Source organism: Cryptomeria japonica, chromosome 11 (assembly GCF_030272615.1).
Source record: "Cryptomeria japonica chromosome 11, Sugi_1.0, whole genome shotgun sequence".
NCBI lineage: Eukaryota > Viridiplantae > Streptophyta > Pinopsida > Cupressales > Cupressaceae > Cryptomeria > Cryptomeria japonica.
This window is the reverse complement of record NC_081415.1, coordinates 18,197,625-18,215,431: the sequence shown is the minus strand read 5'-3', so window position 1 is coordinate 18,215,431 and position 17,807 is coordinate 18,197,625.

Below are 17,807 nucleotides of genomic sequence, written 5' to 3'. Positions count from 1 at the left end.
TTTTGATTCTTATTCCATACTATTGAATGGTCTCACCTTCAACCATCTGCATATCTTCAAACTTCCCTCTCAGGATTTCTTCCTTAGCCTGTTTTACATGTTCATCACCACCATAGATATTTTCAAGAGCATCCCATACCTCTTTCAGATTTACCTTGTCATGAACATCAATAAACTCAATGTCAGATACACTACTAATAAGGGATTCCATGACTTGCCCATTTTCTTGTATCTCTCTCTTTTGGTCATCGATGAGAGTACCGATAGGGACAACATAGACATTCTCAACATAACTCCAGTGTTGAGCACCCATGCTTTTGATGAATATCTTCATCCTATCTTTCCATATACCAAAATTTTCCCTGTTAAACTTTGGACCTTCCCTCTTCATCATTTGACTGGGATCTTTACCTGAAGCAGTTAAGCTTACAACATAAAGGACCTGGAGGACGCTCTAATACCAATTGATAACTCAATGATGAGCAAGTAGTACCAAACCAGTACTGATAGGGGGGGGTGAATCAGTACAGACAAAATACAGTCCTAAACCGGTTCAATAGAAATTACTCCAAATGACTGGCAAACAGTGACACCGGTTTGAAATAGAGTGCAACCGGTAAAACCCAAAACAACTAAAACAATCATAAACCAGTTACTCACTTAGCTTTCCACTCAACTCAGAACTACACTACCATTTCACCCTTATGTATGAACAAGTAATCTATCATCATATCTTCACAAAAGCTAGTTCAACATGTTTTATTGACAGGCATAAAACACAAAACCATCATATGCTTAATAGGTAATAACAAAGAATCACAAGATAAAAGCATCACACATAACACACATATTTTTCATGTAGAAACCCAACTTGGAAAAACCACGGTGGGGATGAATACCCACAAGCTTGTTGTTGAACTCTTTGGAAGTCTGCTCTGTTAGGAGCCTTGTCCTATTAAAGACAGATACAATAGGTTCTGTTAGGAACCGATCCTGTTAGGGATCACCCGGTTAAGGGATGGCTACAATACCCAGTTAAGGGTTAAACCTTGTTAGAGGATTTCAAGAACTCAATAGCTAAAGGATTTCCAGAGCTCTCTAGCTTTCCAGATCTCAATAACTTTGAGTTACCCTATTAAGGGATTTACAACAAGCTGGTTAAGGCTACCCTGTTAGGGGATTTTCCAACTATTGAAGTGGTTAGAGATCGACAGGTATTTCAATGATCTGGCAACAACACTCAATTCCAATGCAGATCCAATTAAGCTCCTCTTCACCTTCTGCACTTACACTCTGCAGGTATCACTTCTCTCCTCTAGTCTGGCAAGAATCATGTATCCCTTCTCTTGGATACTCACACACAATGTTTGCCAACAACCTCTGAAAGAGTCACAACATCGACCTTATAGGACAACAGATAGGTTGGTAGCATAAACCCTAAACCCTAGACCTATTAGGTTAAGGAATTCAAACGGTTCAATCCTGACCATTGATCATACTGTATTGAATGCAACAGTCTTGATCCAATCTCAAGAAATTCTCCATCGTTTGTTTTCCATTGATTTCATGGCAGCTAATAACCCATCACACGTTATCACCATTTATAGACTTCGCACATTCCTGAGGTAGATAGGAACAATCTCCTCTATGCAAGATCCTTCACGTGCACAAGGCTGATGTGGCAACATGGTCTGTTCTTCATTACAATGCTAACTCATCACACAATGTCACTGGTTGAGCCATATAGGCTTGAAGCACTTCAACTAGAAACCCTGAAGTTGAGACTACCATCTGGTAGTCATACAACACTTCCATGTACCGGTTCCCATAACCATATGCTGGTTCACCTTGAACAAGCACATCGCTTCACTTTGGCACAAATGTCAATTCACAGTGTTATACCGGTTCTCACATATGTCGATTCATACCTCTTCAACATATTGACATCAATGACAACATACAATGTCATTATGTCCACATACCAGTTCACATAATGCCAACAAGAAATGCAAAAGTTTTTTTATAAGAACGGTTTCCAGTTTATTTTTGGTTTGTCATAATTTGAGAAATGAAAAACAATAATGTTTTTCCTAAGTTTTGATATTCTTCGGAAGCCAAATAAAAAGACATTGCAAGAAGTTTTCTATTTTTGGAAAAGGAAAAATGAGACAGTTGTCTCTCAAACAGTTATTTTGTATGTTCAACATGTTACATTTTAATCCTTAGTATAAACCCTAGTTAGGGTTTCCTAACCTTATATGAGGGTTATGGTTGAAGTTATTCATGGAAGACATTTTTCTGTTATATATACTTATACCTGAGACATAAATTGAAGATAGATTTCATTGAAAAATACAGAGCATATAATCACAGTAACAGAGTTTTGTTTTGTGCATCACTATTATAACAAGCACATAGAATGCGGTTGAAAATAGAGCATTGATATTTTTTTTTACAGAGATTGAGATTACTCTCTCTGGTTGAGATTGAGATTGTACTCTCTGATTGTTATACAGAGATCTAAAAAGATTTATTGATAATTTTTTGTAGTTGGAATAATTGTACGATATTGTTATATCAAACTCGTTCCATTCATTAATAATTTTGTGATTGCAAACTGTAGTGCAATTATAAGGTTACCAATGACTGTAACTTGAGATGGTTTTTTGAAATTGTATGAAACATAGGGGGTTGGTTCTCCTTGAAGTTTGAGACTTCAAAAATAGTGTACTAAGTTGGTGCTCTTCAAGATAATAAAAAGAAATTCTACCGAGTGGTTTTTCTACCCCAAGAGGGTTTTCCACTCATGAAAATCTTTGTGTCATGTGTTAAGTGCTTTACTCTGCCTCATTAGACTGCTCTGACACATTTAGCTTTGTCTCATTCATGAGTTCTATTATAAGCATTTCTTTTGTCATTTTGATCCCAAGCATGTCATGTTAATTATCTTAGTCTAAGTGCAAAACTGTTCATTGTTATTTTCAATGTTGCAGTATATGTAATGATCAAACTTGTTCTTGCAAGAGTCAGTTTTTGTTATAAGCATTAAAAGTTAAATCAATTTATTTCTATTGAATGGTCATAAATATATGCTTTAATAAGATTCAATCCTTCTATAAGTTCAAGTGTGAACAGTTTTTGTTTTTGTGCAAGATGAGTCAAAATTTCTATTGCCTTTGATTCACCCCCCCCCCGCCTCTCAGAGTCAATCGACTTCCAACAAGTGGTATTAGAGCATAGGGTCCCTTCATATTGGTCTATCCTAGGGATTGTTCCTGGTCTTTTGGAAGTATTGTCATGGATCAATCACAAGAAGGTGCCTCATTATCAAGAGCTCCCCTCTTTGATGGCACAAATTATGTTTTTTGGAGGATCGGGATGGAAACATACTTGATTTCAGTTGATGTTAATGTTTGGAACATTGTGATCACTAAATATGTTGTTCCTACTACTATTCCCTCAGATCCTGATGCTAAAACTCAATATGAATTAAATACTAGAGCTAAGCATTCTCTCTTGTGTGGTCTCATCATGTTTTTGTAAAGGTCATGCATTGTGCATCTACCTATGAGATATGGAACAAACTTGAAACTATTTATCAAGGGGATGCAAAGGTCAAGGAATCTAAGATTCTCACACTCAAAAATCAATTTGAGTCTTTGAGAATGAAAGAAGATGAGACGATTGCAAGTTATTTTCTCAGAATAGATGAAGTTGTAAACTCTAGAAGAGGTCTTGGTGAAACTATTAATGAAAAAGATGTTGTAAGGAAGGTCATTAGAACTTTGTTGCCCAAATTTGAAACTAAGGTTTCAACCTTAGAAGAAAATAAAAAAATTTCAACTATGTCTCTTGATAACTTACAAAGCATTCTCACTACCTATGAAATAAGGATAGGTAGTAATCCTTCTAGTTCTAAAGAAACCGCATTTAAAGTAGAAAAGAAGGAGGAACCAGATTGTGAGTCTAAACTTTCAGATGCTATAGAAGCCCTGCTAGTTAGAAAGTTAAAAAATAAGTATAAGGAAAAATTACCCTTCAAATGCTTTAATTGTGGCAAAGCTAGACACTTTGCTGCTCAATGTCCCCTGAGTGATCAAAATAGTGAAGAAGAAAAACCAATAAAAGTTTTCAAAAAGAAAAAATGGAACTCTAAAAATAAATTCAATCCTTTTCAGAAAAAGAAGAGTCTTTTTATTAAAGAAGATTCTGAAAATGATTCAGATGACTCACCTTGTGAAGGTGATGAAACTTTGTTTATGGCTGAAATAGAAACTTCCTCAAAGAAAGATTTAATTAACATATCAGAAGATCAATCTGATGATTTAGATCAAGGTGAAATTGATCTTGAAGGAGAGTTACTTTGTGCTCTCAAAGAAATCAAAAGACTAAAGAAACTTGTAGCTTCTCATGAAAGTGAAAACCAGATTTTACAAATTGACTGAAAAGATTCAAAGCAAACAGTTGAAGATCTGAAAGTCTTACTTGCTGATAGTGAATTCAAAGTCAACACTTTGGAATAGAAAACTAATTCTTTGCATAAGCAGATTGAGCAGTATGAAAGTACCTTGCATTTGAATGAAATCTTAAGCAAACAAAAACAATGCAAGAATTTGACAGGTGTAGGTTTTGATAGTACTGAATCATCAAAAAAAATTACTAAACCTGCAAATAGAAAACAAGTTCAGGCTTACAATAGAATGACACCTTTTAGGTTTGGATTCTTTCATGGTTGTACTGTTTTTACTACAACAAGTTTGGCCATAAGGTTAACACTTGCAGATTTTTGCAACATAGAACTCCTATGTTTGGACACAATCAAGCCTATGGCTTTCCAAATACTCTGAAGTGCATTAAGTGTAACACCTTTGGACATACTTCTTCTCAATGCAAATCAAAGGCAAACATTCATAAGGTGTGGAAACTAAATTTTGTCTCTAGTTTTGAACAGTCTATGATAGTGCAAACTGCATTTATTTCAAGTAAGAAGTCATTGTGGGTGTTGGACAGTGGTTGTTCACACCATATGACAGGAGACAGAAATAAATTTCTTCATTTTGAAAACTTTGATGGAGGTTTTGTAATATTTAGGGATAATTCAGGAGCCTTTGTCAGAGGTAAGGGTACATTGTTATTGAATGATGATACTCCAATACATGATGTGTATTTTGTTGAAGGATTGAAACACAACCTGCTAAGCGTTAGTCAGATTTGTGATAGTGGTTATAATGTGTCCTTTACTTCTCAAGGTTGTGCTATCAAAACTAAGTCTGGTAAAATTTGTAGCTGCTGGTTTGAGAATAATTGGCAATGTTTACAACCTAATTGATTCCACAAACTATGAATTGATGAAGGCATGTGTCTTATGGGTCAAGTAGAGGAAAACTGGCTGTGGCACAAGTGCTTGGGACATGTGAACTTTGATAATCTGATTCAAATCAGCAAAAATTAGAATGTTAGAGGCTTACCCATTTTGAGTAAACCAACAAACTCTGTGTGCAAAGAGTGTTTGAAAGGTAAACAGACAAAAGTATCTTTTAAATCTAAAGAACACTCTTCTACTAGACCTTTACAACTTGTTCACACATATTCATGTGGTCCAACTAGGACACAATCCATCAATGGAGAAAAATAATTCATACTTTTTGTGGATGATTATACAAGAATGGTATGGGTCACTTTTCTCAAACACAAATCTGAAGCATTTGACAGATTTAAAATTTTTAGAAAAATGGTTGAACGTGAAACTGATTTAAAGCTCAAATGTTTAAGATCTGACAAGGGTGGTGAGTTTACATCACAAGAGTTTATTGATTATTGTGAAAAACATGGAATTAAAAGACAATATGCTGTTACCTGGACACCTCAACAAAATGGGGTGGTTAAGAGGAAAAACAGAACAGTCAAAGAAATGGCTCACATAATGCTTAATGAGGCAAATCTACCAGATAGATATTGGAAAGAAGTTGTTCACACAACTATTTATATTCTGAATCGTGTGCAAATCAGGGTAAAATCTACCTTTACTCCTTATGAACTCTGGTATGGTAAAGCTGCTTCAATTAAGTATTTCAAGATTTTTGATTGCAAATGTTATATAAAAAGAGATGAAGAGAATCTAGGAAGCTTTGATGTTAAGACCGATGAGGGTATCTTTCTTGGATACTCTACTCATAGCAAAGCTTATAGGTGTTTCAATAATAGATTGAACAAAATTGTTGAAACTATTAATGTAAGATTTGATGATCAATTACTTCTAAGTGATGGTATGCGGGATGTTGAAGAGGATATTCCAATAAGACTGGAACAAGTTCCTAAATTTGCTGAAGCAAAAATTACAAATGAAAAGAGTCCTCCACCAAGTCCTAAAGCAGAAATTCCCCTGCATACACCCTCTAGAATCGTTACTAAAAGACATCCTCAAAGTCAATTTATTGGTGAATTGGATGCAGGAATCTTGACTAGGAGAAGAGCAAAAACTAGTGAACAAGCTCAAATGGCTGAGCATTACTACTTGGTAACTGATTTTGAACCTAAATCTATTTCTGAAGCTCTTGTTGATGATTGTTGGCTGAATGCAATGAAAGATGAAATCAGTCAAATAGAAAAGAATAAAACCTGGGAACTAGTGCCTAGACTAATGATAAAAATGTTATATGGGGTAAATAGATTTTCAATAAACTTGATGAATCTGGTAAAGTAGTAAGGAATAAAGCATGCTTTGTTTGTAAAGGCTATGCACAGCAAGAAGGTATAGATTTTGGTGAAACATTTGCACCCGTTGCTAGGCTAGAGTCAATATGAATATTTCTGGCATACTTCTGTTATAAAAATTTTAAAATTTATCAAATGGATGTTAAAATAACATTCCTAAATGGTTATCTTGATGAAGAGGTATATATGGAACAGCCAGAAGGGTTTGTCTTTGCAGATAAACCTGATTATGTATACAGGTTGAAAAAGGCTCGATATGGCCTTAAACAAGCTCCAAGAGCTTGGTACTCCAGGTTAGATGCCCACCTTATAGCAAATGGATTTACTAGAGGTGGAGTTGACAATAACTTATATGTCAAAGTTGAAAGTAATGATATTTTAGTTGTTGAGGTATATGTGGATGATATCATTTTTGGCTGCAATAATGATTCCTTGTCCAAAAAGTTTTCAAAACTCATGGAATCTGAATTTGAAATGTCCATGTTGGGTGAATTAACCTTCTTTCTTGGTCTTCAAGTAATGCAGCTTGAACAAGGCATTTTTCTGTCACAAACCAAATATGCAAAAGAAATGCTAAAGAAGTTCAATATGATAGATTGCAAACCTGTTAGGACTCCAATGGAGACTAGCTGTAAAGTGACCAAGTCAGATGACTCACCTGATGTAAATCAATCTGAGTATAGATCAATGATAGGCAATCTGCTTTATTTAACTGCATCTAGGCCTGATTTAATGCATGCAATCTGTTTGGTTTCACGATTTAAGTCTGCCCCTAAACAATCTCATTTGACAACTCTGAAAAGAATTTTCAAGTACATTCAAGGTACTTTAGATTATGGTTTATGGTATCCGCAAAATAATGATTTCGCTCTTGTTGGTTTTATGGATGCTGACTGGGTTGGATGTATAGATGATAGAAGAAGCACCAGTGGTGCAGCTTTCTTTCTAGGAGATCGTCTTGTTGCCTGGCACAGCAAAAAGCAAGAATGTGTCACTTTATCAACTGTCGAATCTGAATATATTGCAGCAACTAATTGTTGTACCCAGTTAATCTGGATGTCTCATCAACTTGCTGACATGGGTGTTACAGTTGATAAGCCCATCTCTATTTTCTGTGATAATACCAGTGCCATCAGTCTTTCCAAGAATCCTGTAATGCACTCTTGTACTAAACATGTTGCTATTAAATTATTGTTTCTACAAGAATGAGTGTTGGCTAATGAATTTCAAGTTTTGTGTGTACCTTCCCAGGCACAAGTGGCTGACATTTTCACAAAATCTCTGTCTAAGGAAGTTTTAGAACAGTTGAGGGACAGGTTGGGAGTACTTTCTCAATCTACTCTTGTCTCCAACTAATGCAAGAATTGAGGGGGAGCTTTTCTCTCCACAAGCAGCAATCTGTTGCTTTTGCTAGGCCTAATATGGAAAGCTAATGTACTGAGCGGGGAGGGGTGAATCAGTACTTCAAATCCTTTTATCAACAATATCTTTACTATTATGCATGAACCAAAAACTACTGTAACATAACATAGCTAAGACAAATAAGTAACAATCATACATGATTCACTCCATAACACATATATTTTGGTTACGCAGAAACTCTTGGTTAGAGAGAAAAAATGCGGTGGGGATGGCACCCACAACTTCACTACTGCAATAATAAAGAGTGCTCGGTTAGAGCTACATATTTAGCTATTTCTGATAGCTTACCTTGTTAGGAGTAACAAGATCTGTTAGATCTACCTTGCTAAAGGATTTTACAACAATGATCTAAATGTTGCACCTAGTTAGAGGCTTTACAATTTATAGACTTGATTAGACTCTTTTACCCTGTTAAAGGTTTCTCTTACAACTTCAAAATATTACAATAAGATTTTACAAATATCTGCAACTTTACATCTGAAATGTTGTAGCAGATTCTATGTGCTCAAAATAAGATTACCTTGCCTATAGCATACCTCGGTAACTCATAGAGTAACTCGGTAAACCCTTCTGTTTACTCTGTTCTTTGACTGTTCTCTAAAAGCCTTCTCGGTGACCTCTGTGTCTCTGTAATAGTCATAATACTCTGTGATTTCTCATGTATCACATAAGTCTTGCTTCATACACATATGCACACACATTTCTCTCATTCACATATATTTCCAACCCTAAATTCATGCTGTATAAATAGATTTCTTATGTCGGTGATTTGATTCATTGCTTCAATCTTACAAACATGATTTCTCGAATGAATACCCATGCAAAATACTTCATTGGTTAGATGACCTCAAAATTATACAAAATCTATATGTGCAATTTTCAATGCGATAATGGTTCTATGTTCCTCGATCTTGTAACACGTTTTCATATGTGTGTCCAGGTTCAATGAATCTGGTAACACATTTCACTTGGTGTATATCAACTTGGTGTATTATCTTTACTACTCGGTAGACATGAAATAACACTCGGTAGACAACTCGGTGTATACTGGGCTTTGTGACTATTTTCCTTCTGTAACCGACTAGACTGTTCATACCGACTAAATATTTCGGTAGTAGTAACCGACTAGAGTATATAAAATGACTTTGGATATAAAACTAATGGCAATTTGATAAGTAGTAACAATCTCCCCTTTTGACATTAGCTGAGATGTTTGACAAAACTACTTTCAAAGTCATTACTCAAAAATCTGTATACTTTACAAAATTTGACTAAACATACAGTATATACATTTGTCAATGAAATAGTATAATCAAATATACTCCCCTTATCAATATGTTGTACAAAACTCTGATTATGTGTGCTCAGTGATCAATACTTTGTAATCATTGTTCTTTCCTCTGTTCACTGCTTGGTTAACTGCTCTTGGATACTCTACTTATTCTTCTCATTTTGCTCGGTATACTCCCCCTGTATACTACACTCCAGTTGTTTGATACTTTAAATACTATACACTTCCCTTGTGTACTTTGATGCAATATATACTCTGATTGTATACTCCCCCTTTTTGACAAACATCAAAATTTAGTTACCATTTGGAGGTGGCAACTGATCAAAAATGGATTTGTACTTTGTCTTGGCTTCGGTGAGAGCAACAGAGAGTGCATCCTTTACACTGTCCATTAAAGAATTTTGTGCATTAATATCAGCCAATAATGAAATTAAGCCATCTAAAGTGCTTCCCTCTTGTGTAGTAGAGAGGTAAGTGGCTTGGGTGAGCTGTTCTTGAATGGATGAAAGATGAAGGAATAATGTTTGAAGTGTCATTATGTCCATCCTGATCTTGTGTTCTTCATTCCTCAGTTCCAATTGTTGAACCATGAGCTGTTGTAGCTTAGTATAAAAATTCTGAACTGAATTGGGCTCGGGGGTCAACTTATTTGAGAGATCGGTGAGCTCTTTCTCAATTGCTTCTATTTTATTCTTAATGTCTTTAAGGAATAAAGAAAATGTGCAGAGTTTTTGAAATAATGAAAGAATGTGCTTGAGTTGAGGGGACAACTCAGCAATAAATTTGACAAGTTTTACCTTGCCAATAGCAATGGATTTCTGTACTTCCTCTATCATTTTAGCAGTTAGCTCCTTGTCTTTTAGTTTGCTCAAGTATTCGGATGCATCTACTCCAGATGTCTCAATCTGATTTAGGAGTTCATCCAATTGAATATGGATGGCTACATCGGTTGATACTGTAGCTGAAGGTAGCATATCTGATAGTAAGGTCTTTACCTTCTGAAGTACTTTATTCTTCTTTTGTATGGCCAGTTGCTTCTCTTGTTCAGCCTTTTCTTTGCATAGTTCACTGAATTTAGTGAGTGCTTGCCCTTTCAATTTGGAGATGTCCACATTGGGCAACACTATCAGTTTCAATAAATCTATTTTGAAACTATGCTTTTTCAACTTCTTTTCTTTACCTTTCACCGGGTGAACCACTACAATATCTTGATAAGCTTGAGGACCCTCGGTAGGTTGCTTGGTAGAGACAACACTTTGGTCGGTTTCTTTAGCCTTGGTAGTGTCCTTTGGTGTCTCGGTGCTTGGTGTCACAGCTATAACATTTTCCATGCTAGAAGGTGCTTGAGAGGTTTTTTCTTGTGAAGTACCTTCTACTGTAGACTTTTGACCTTCGGTGCCTTCATCTGTATCCTGAGGAGCTTCGGTTAGAGCAGGTTGATTGATCAATAGGTAAGGCTGACCTTATTCCAAAACAGATTCACTGGAGACAAGTTTTGCATAAGCATTGCCTTCTATCATTTCTTGTTTAGGTGCCTCTGCATCCATGATATCTTCATCTATTTGAATGGTGTCAGCAGGGTCTTGCTCGGTGAAATCAAGCTCTTGGTCAGTGACATCATCTATTTCCACTGTAGATTGTTCACCAGCATTCTTTCTTCAAAAGATGTCCTTCCATTTCTCTTTTGTTTCCTTCTCCACTTCTATATACAGGTCATTCATTAATTTCAAGGCCTTTTGTTTTACTGTAAATTGTGTTTGGCTGTTTGTCAGATGTTTTTTATTTCATCAAATGACATATCAGGAAAGAGATGCACTAGACTTCTTTCTCTAATTTGTTTCTCCGAGTCTAGGGCATATTGCCATCTGGTTTCAATATGTGCATATAATTCCTTAGGAATAGAATTACATACTTCTAATGGGACCACTCAGAATTTTAGAAGTGTGCAAATGACAACTTCTTCAATTTGCCTCTTTTCATCAATAGATCTAGATTCATATTTGACAAATTTGAATCCACCAAATCCACCATATTCCTTCAGATTATTACAAAAAAAAATTATACTATGTACATCCACCTTCTTGCTTTTCACAATCTGAAATTTACTTGCATCTTCAGATTCGGTATCACTCGACTCTTTTGGCAAAATGAGTCTCCTAGTAGATTTCTTGTAAGTTCTAGTTACCTTAGGAATGGCAACATTCTTTTCTTTCTTACTCAATGATGCAGCAGATGCCCTTGTGTTAGGTCTCTTTGTTGGTAGGGCCATTGAAGTGTCTTGTTTCTTTCTCTTCAACACTTTTCCCTTAGGCAATTCGGTGCTAAGTGTTATGGATGCTTCTTGGGCTTCTGTCTCCTCTTCGGTGATGGCTAGAACGCCTTTGACAGGTGTGGAGGAAGACTCTTCTCCGAATTTCTCAGTTAATGCCTCAATCATCTTTGATGCCTTCCTTGTAGCTTTGGGTACTACAATGCTCATCTTTACTTTTTCTTTCACCTCTTCATAGGTTCCATACCTCAGCTCGGCAGCATGCCTTGGCAATGATAGATAGGCATCAATTTGTTGTTGTGTGATATCAAAATCAATCTCATAACCCATTGGTGGCAAAGATTGAGTCCTCGGTTCAACAGCATTCACATAACAGTAATCGGTGTCGACTTCAAAACATATTTCATCTTTGTATTTTTCTACTAGCTGGGGTGGATTCCAGTACCTATTATGCATTTTCTCTTGGAACTTGCTAAAGTAATCATCCATTATATCATTAAAGTTATCACCTAACTTCTTGATGAAGTCATTGATCTGATGGGTGATTGGTTGGTGTAGTTCCCAAACAACTTTACCGACTGTTGGAAAAAACTTCTCAAAGTAGAAAAACATACATACAAGTAGTGATCCAAATTTTAGAGTATTTGTTGAGTTGTTCTTCTTCGGCTTCCTAATTGTGTTCAGATTTTCAAACAAGTTCTTCAACAATACTTCACACAAGTCAATTTTCATGCCTTTCTTAACAATTTTGTATGCTATGTCCACTGCTGCACAGGGTACACTATTTTCCCTTGCTGATTGGAAGAAACAGTAACCAATTACTCTAATGGAAAATTTGAGTTCAGGATCAGTGACATTGTTCAACTTCAGACCTCTGCAATCAGATTCTACTCCAGTCAAACTAATCAATTCCTTCTGTGATATCATTTTTTGTGCTCGGGCATGATCATAGATAGGATAACCGGTGATCAAATGAATGATTTCTTTAGTGATCTTAAACGGTTGCTCTTGTAGCCACATGAAATCATCATGCACTTGGCTTAGTACAAACTTGACCCACTGGGGTTTGAACACACGAGGATAGGTTAGGGCTTTAGTCAATCCCTTGATTTTGATGTGCTCATACTTGCTATCCATTTTACCATCTGTGCACAATTCATCATATGCATTTTTGATCTCAACATGATCGATTCTTCAACACGACATTTGGTGAAGAATCTCACATCCTCGACTAACAAGACTTGATCCGGGATGAGTGAAAAGGCAGTTTTGTCATCCGGTTCAGATGTAATTTTTGGAGTCAAAGAGTATTTTAGTGAGGGCTTCTCTACATTCTTGACAACAATGGGGTCTTGGATCTTAGGTGCCATTTTGATTTCAGATAAAATTTGACACAGGAACCTTAGAGTTTGAGAACTTAACAAATGGCAGACGCTTCACTCTCAGCAGATAATAACAACTTAATGAGTTCGGTAAACCAACTTAGCAATGCGATGAGATTTGATGTAAATAACTTAGATTTCGCTTTGAAGATGGTTTGATTGCCTTGATTCGCTCTTATCTCCTTCTCAAAAACTTAGTGAGTGAAAATGACCTCGAAGAATGCTTTAAGTACATAATAAACCTTATCGGGCTCCGTGCAAGTTAGGTCAAAGACATTAAATGCACTCAGTTCTACTTAACTTTCTTTCCTTTTTTGCGCTTTAACTGAGTAACCAAATTTCCTTCATATACCGACTTGACAGGCTTCATGAATTCATTGACTTGACAGATTTCCTGTAAAGTGCTCCAAAAGACTTTGATAGAATTTCAAACTTACTACTACATCTTACTATGCAGATTTTGAATTTAGTACATACTAAAATATGAACTGTTTAAGATTTAACCTTGTGAGAATGCGGTCCCTTCATACCTTTACCGATTAATTTGGAGTGGGAACACCTAACTCGGTATGTAAGGTGCTTTCTTTATTTGACACAATTTCCTTCTTTCTCCAAATCATCTTTAATTTCTCTTTTATTTCCTCAGTGTCTTCTCTAGGTTGATCTCTACAATCTCCAGCCAAGTGTCCAACTTTGTGACAATGAAAACATGCCATACCAAGATTTCTCCATGATCTTCGGTTGTTCATTCCAAACCTTATAAAGCAGTTGGCACTAATATGTCCATATCTTCCACAACATTCACACCATATCCTTGTATTTTAATCCCATGGTACTGCACAATATTGTCGGTAAGGATCTGTGTGAGTTTGGTAACCTCTAGTATTTGCTCGATGTGCAGACCACATGTGGTTCTTTTGCTTAAACCAACACTTCTCGGTACTATGTCCATATCTATTGCAGTTTTTACAAAACCCTTTGAGTTTTGCCTTCTAATAATTGTTAACAGACTTTGTCCTGCATTGATTAGATGTGTGACCATATTTATTGCAATTGTAACAATAACCATTGGTCTTAGTGGCATTCGGTTGCTTACCTTTTCTGATTTGACACATGTTGGCAGTATGACCTTGATTTCCACAGTAGTTGCAAATAGGCTTCTTTCTTTGATGTTCTTCTTGATTCCAGCTTGCTTTGATGATTCTCCTCTCTCGGTAGTGCAGATTACCTTCTCGGTAGAGTCTTTTCCTTTGTGACCGAGTCCTCCTTCTTTGTAGGGTCGTCTTGTATTCAGTTGCTCATCCAACATCTTTGATGCTTCATAACTCTTCTTCAGTGTTTCCTTGGATTTCTTCTTTGTTTCAAGTTCATTTCTCAACCTTGATACTTCAAGTTTCAATGCTTGATTCTCATCATTTTTCAAATTTGCTTCATGATGTGCATAACCTAGTTGATCTGTCATATTTTGTTGAATCCCAATCAACCTTATGATTCCATCATCCTTATCAGATACTAAAGCTTCAAGTTTTTGTTTCTCTCTTTCTAGATCTCTTACTTTGTCCTCGGTTGTCCTCAATGCATCAAGATTTTCAGTCATCTGTGTGCTGAAATGTAACTCATGTTCTCTTTTCATTGCTTTTAGTTGATCAGCTAGTGCTTTCTTCTTTTCTTTCAATTGTCCAATCATTTCTTCAGTCTCTTCAGACATATTGTTCTTAGATGATGTCTCAATTTGTTCCACTAACTCTTGAGAGTCCTACAAATCATCAGATAACCTTCTTCTCACTTTCAGAGATTTTTGCATTTGCCTTTGCATGTCTGCAATCACTTGACTAGCATGATCCAATTCTTCTTGCAGATACACAATCCTCCGAGATTGTTTGTAGCCTTCCATTGATAAGATCTTTCTCTTTAGGCAGTTAAACCCTTTTCCAAGATTCAAGCTCTGATACCAATTGTTAGGCCCAATATGGAAAGCTAATGTACTGAGAGGGGAGGGGTGAATCAGTACTTCAAATCCTTTTATCAAGAATATCTTTACTGTTATGCATAAACCAAAAACTGTTGTAACATAACATAAAGCTAAAACAAATAAGTAACAATCATACATGATTCACTCCATAACACATATATTTTGGTTACGCAGAAACTCTTGGTTAGAGAGAAAAACTGCGGTGGTGATGGCACCCACAACTTCACTACTGCAATAATAAAGAGTGCTCGGTTAGAGCTACATATTTAGCTATTTCTGATAGCTTACCCTATTAGGAGTAACAAGATTTTTTAGATCTACCTTGCTAAAGGATTTTACAACATTGATTTGAATGCTGCACCTGGTTAGAGGCTTTACAATTTATAGACTTGATTAGAGTCTTTTACCCTATTAAAGGTTTATCTTACAACTTCAAAATATTACAATAAGATTTTACAAATATCTGCAACTTTACATCTGAAATGTTGTAGCAGATTCTATGTGCTCAAAATAAGATTACCTTGCCTATAGCATACCTCGGTAACTCATAGAGTAACTCAGTAAACCCTTCTGTTTACTCCGTTCTTTGACTGTTCTCTAAAAACCTTCTCGGTGACCTCTGTGTCTCTGTAACAGTCATAATACTCTGTGATTTCTCATGTATCACATAAGTCTTGCTTCATACACATATGCACACATATTTCTCTCATTCACATATATCTCTCCAACTCTAATTTCATGATGTATAAATAGATTTCTTATGTCGATGATCTGATTCATTGCTTCGATCTTACAAACATTATTTCTCAAATGAATACCCATGCAAAATACTTCATTGGTTAGATGACCTCAAAATTATACAAAATCTATATGTGCAATTTCCAATGCGATAATGGTTCTATGTTCCTTGATCTTGTAACACATTTTCATATGTGTGTTCAGGTTCAATGAATCTGGTAACACATTTCACTTGGTGTATATCAACTTGATGTATTATCTTTACTGCTCAGTAGACATGAAATAACACTCGGTAGACAGCTCGGTGTATACTGGGCTTTTTGACTATTTTCCTTCTGTAACCGACTAGACTATTCATACCGACTAAATATTTCGGTAGTAGTAACTGACTAGAGTATATAGAATGACTTTGGATATAAAACTAATGGCAATTTGATAAGTAGTAACAGCTTTACCCTTTGTCCTTGTGACAAAAAAAGGGGGAGATAGTTTGGCATCATTGACAAGTTACATAATTGATAAATTGATCATCCTTGATAGATTGGTTACAGGTTCTTATCATTGGTTGGTTGGTTAATTGGTTCACATTCATATTTCAGTTGGTTCTAATTGGTCATCATTGATAGATTAGTTATAGTCATATTTCAGTTGGTTTTGATTGGTCATCATTGACAAATTGGTTATAGATTGGTAATTCATTGATTGATGACAGTGGCAGTGGCATTTAACAGTTTACATTTCACATTATTACATTTGTTCTTATGGACAGTTAACAGGTTCATTTGATGGTTCTTTTGATCATTATCATCATTGACAGTGACTTCTTATTTAGCATTTTCTACACATTATCTGTAGCATATTCTGACATTTGTGATAGTGACAGGTTCATTATATCTGAGTATTATTGTCAGGTTCTTTGTTACATCTGTTCATTGTTCACTACAGATACAATTTTACATATGTGCATTGACAGATTCATTATGTGACAGATATTGACAGATTTTTCATGGTCAGAAATTTGCTTTGGTTTTGGTGCATCTCACATTTCTGGTTTCTGTTAGCTAAAAGGCATGTACAGGTCAATGATGGCATGATTTTTGCCATCAAGGAAAAAGGGGGAGTTTGTTGCCCGTAGTTGTCCTTGGTGACAAAAAGGGTGTCATTTAATTGGCCTTGTTATCGGTAGTTTGTAATACATTTGCAATTTTTTTTTGGTTAAGTACTGCCGGCAATGTGGGTCCTATTCATGCAATGACGTGTAGATGAGTTAGCATTTTTGAAATGACTTTGGTTGATATTTTTCCAGAGATGTGGATTTCAAACTGTTTTTAAAAAACAAAAAGTATTTTGTTTGATGTAAATTGAAACTCTTTTCAAAAGCTTTTCTTCAATTGAGTTTTGCAAACCCTAGCCCATGTTTGCCACCATGAACATTTCTTAAGCCGTTACAAAGGGATTTTTTTGGTCGATATTTTTTATGGGTCTCAGATATATTTATCTACAAGAAATGGTGATTAAAATGATGCTTTGTATGGACAATATTGTTGGGATTATGTGCAGATCTTTCAGGTCAGTTTGCCCAGGTGCATATCTTCGAGAAACAGGTAACATCTTTCTTATTATTGCAGTTTCTTCATGAAATCTGGAAGGGTAAATGGTAAATGGGAAGAGAAAAAAAAAAAAAATTTTTTAAGAAACAGAAATACAAAAGTTTTTTTATAAGAACGGTTTCCAGTTTATTTTTGGTTTGTCATAATTTGAGAAATGAAAAACAATAATGTTTTTCCTAAGTTTCGATATTCTTCAGAAGCCAAATAAAAAGACATTGCAAGATTTTTTCTGTTTTTGGAAAAAGGAAAAATGAGACAGTTGTATCTCAAACAGTTATTTTGTATGTTCAACATGCTACATTTTAGTCTTTAGTATAAACCCTAGTTAGGGTTTCCTAACCTTATACGAGGGTTATGGTTGAAGTCATTCATGGCAGACATTTTTCTGTTATATATACTTATACTTGAG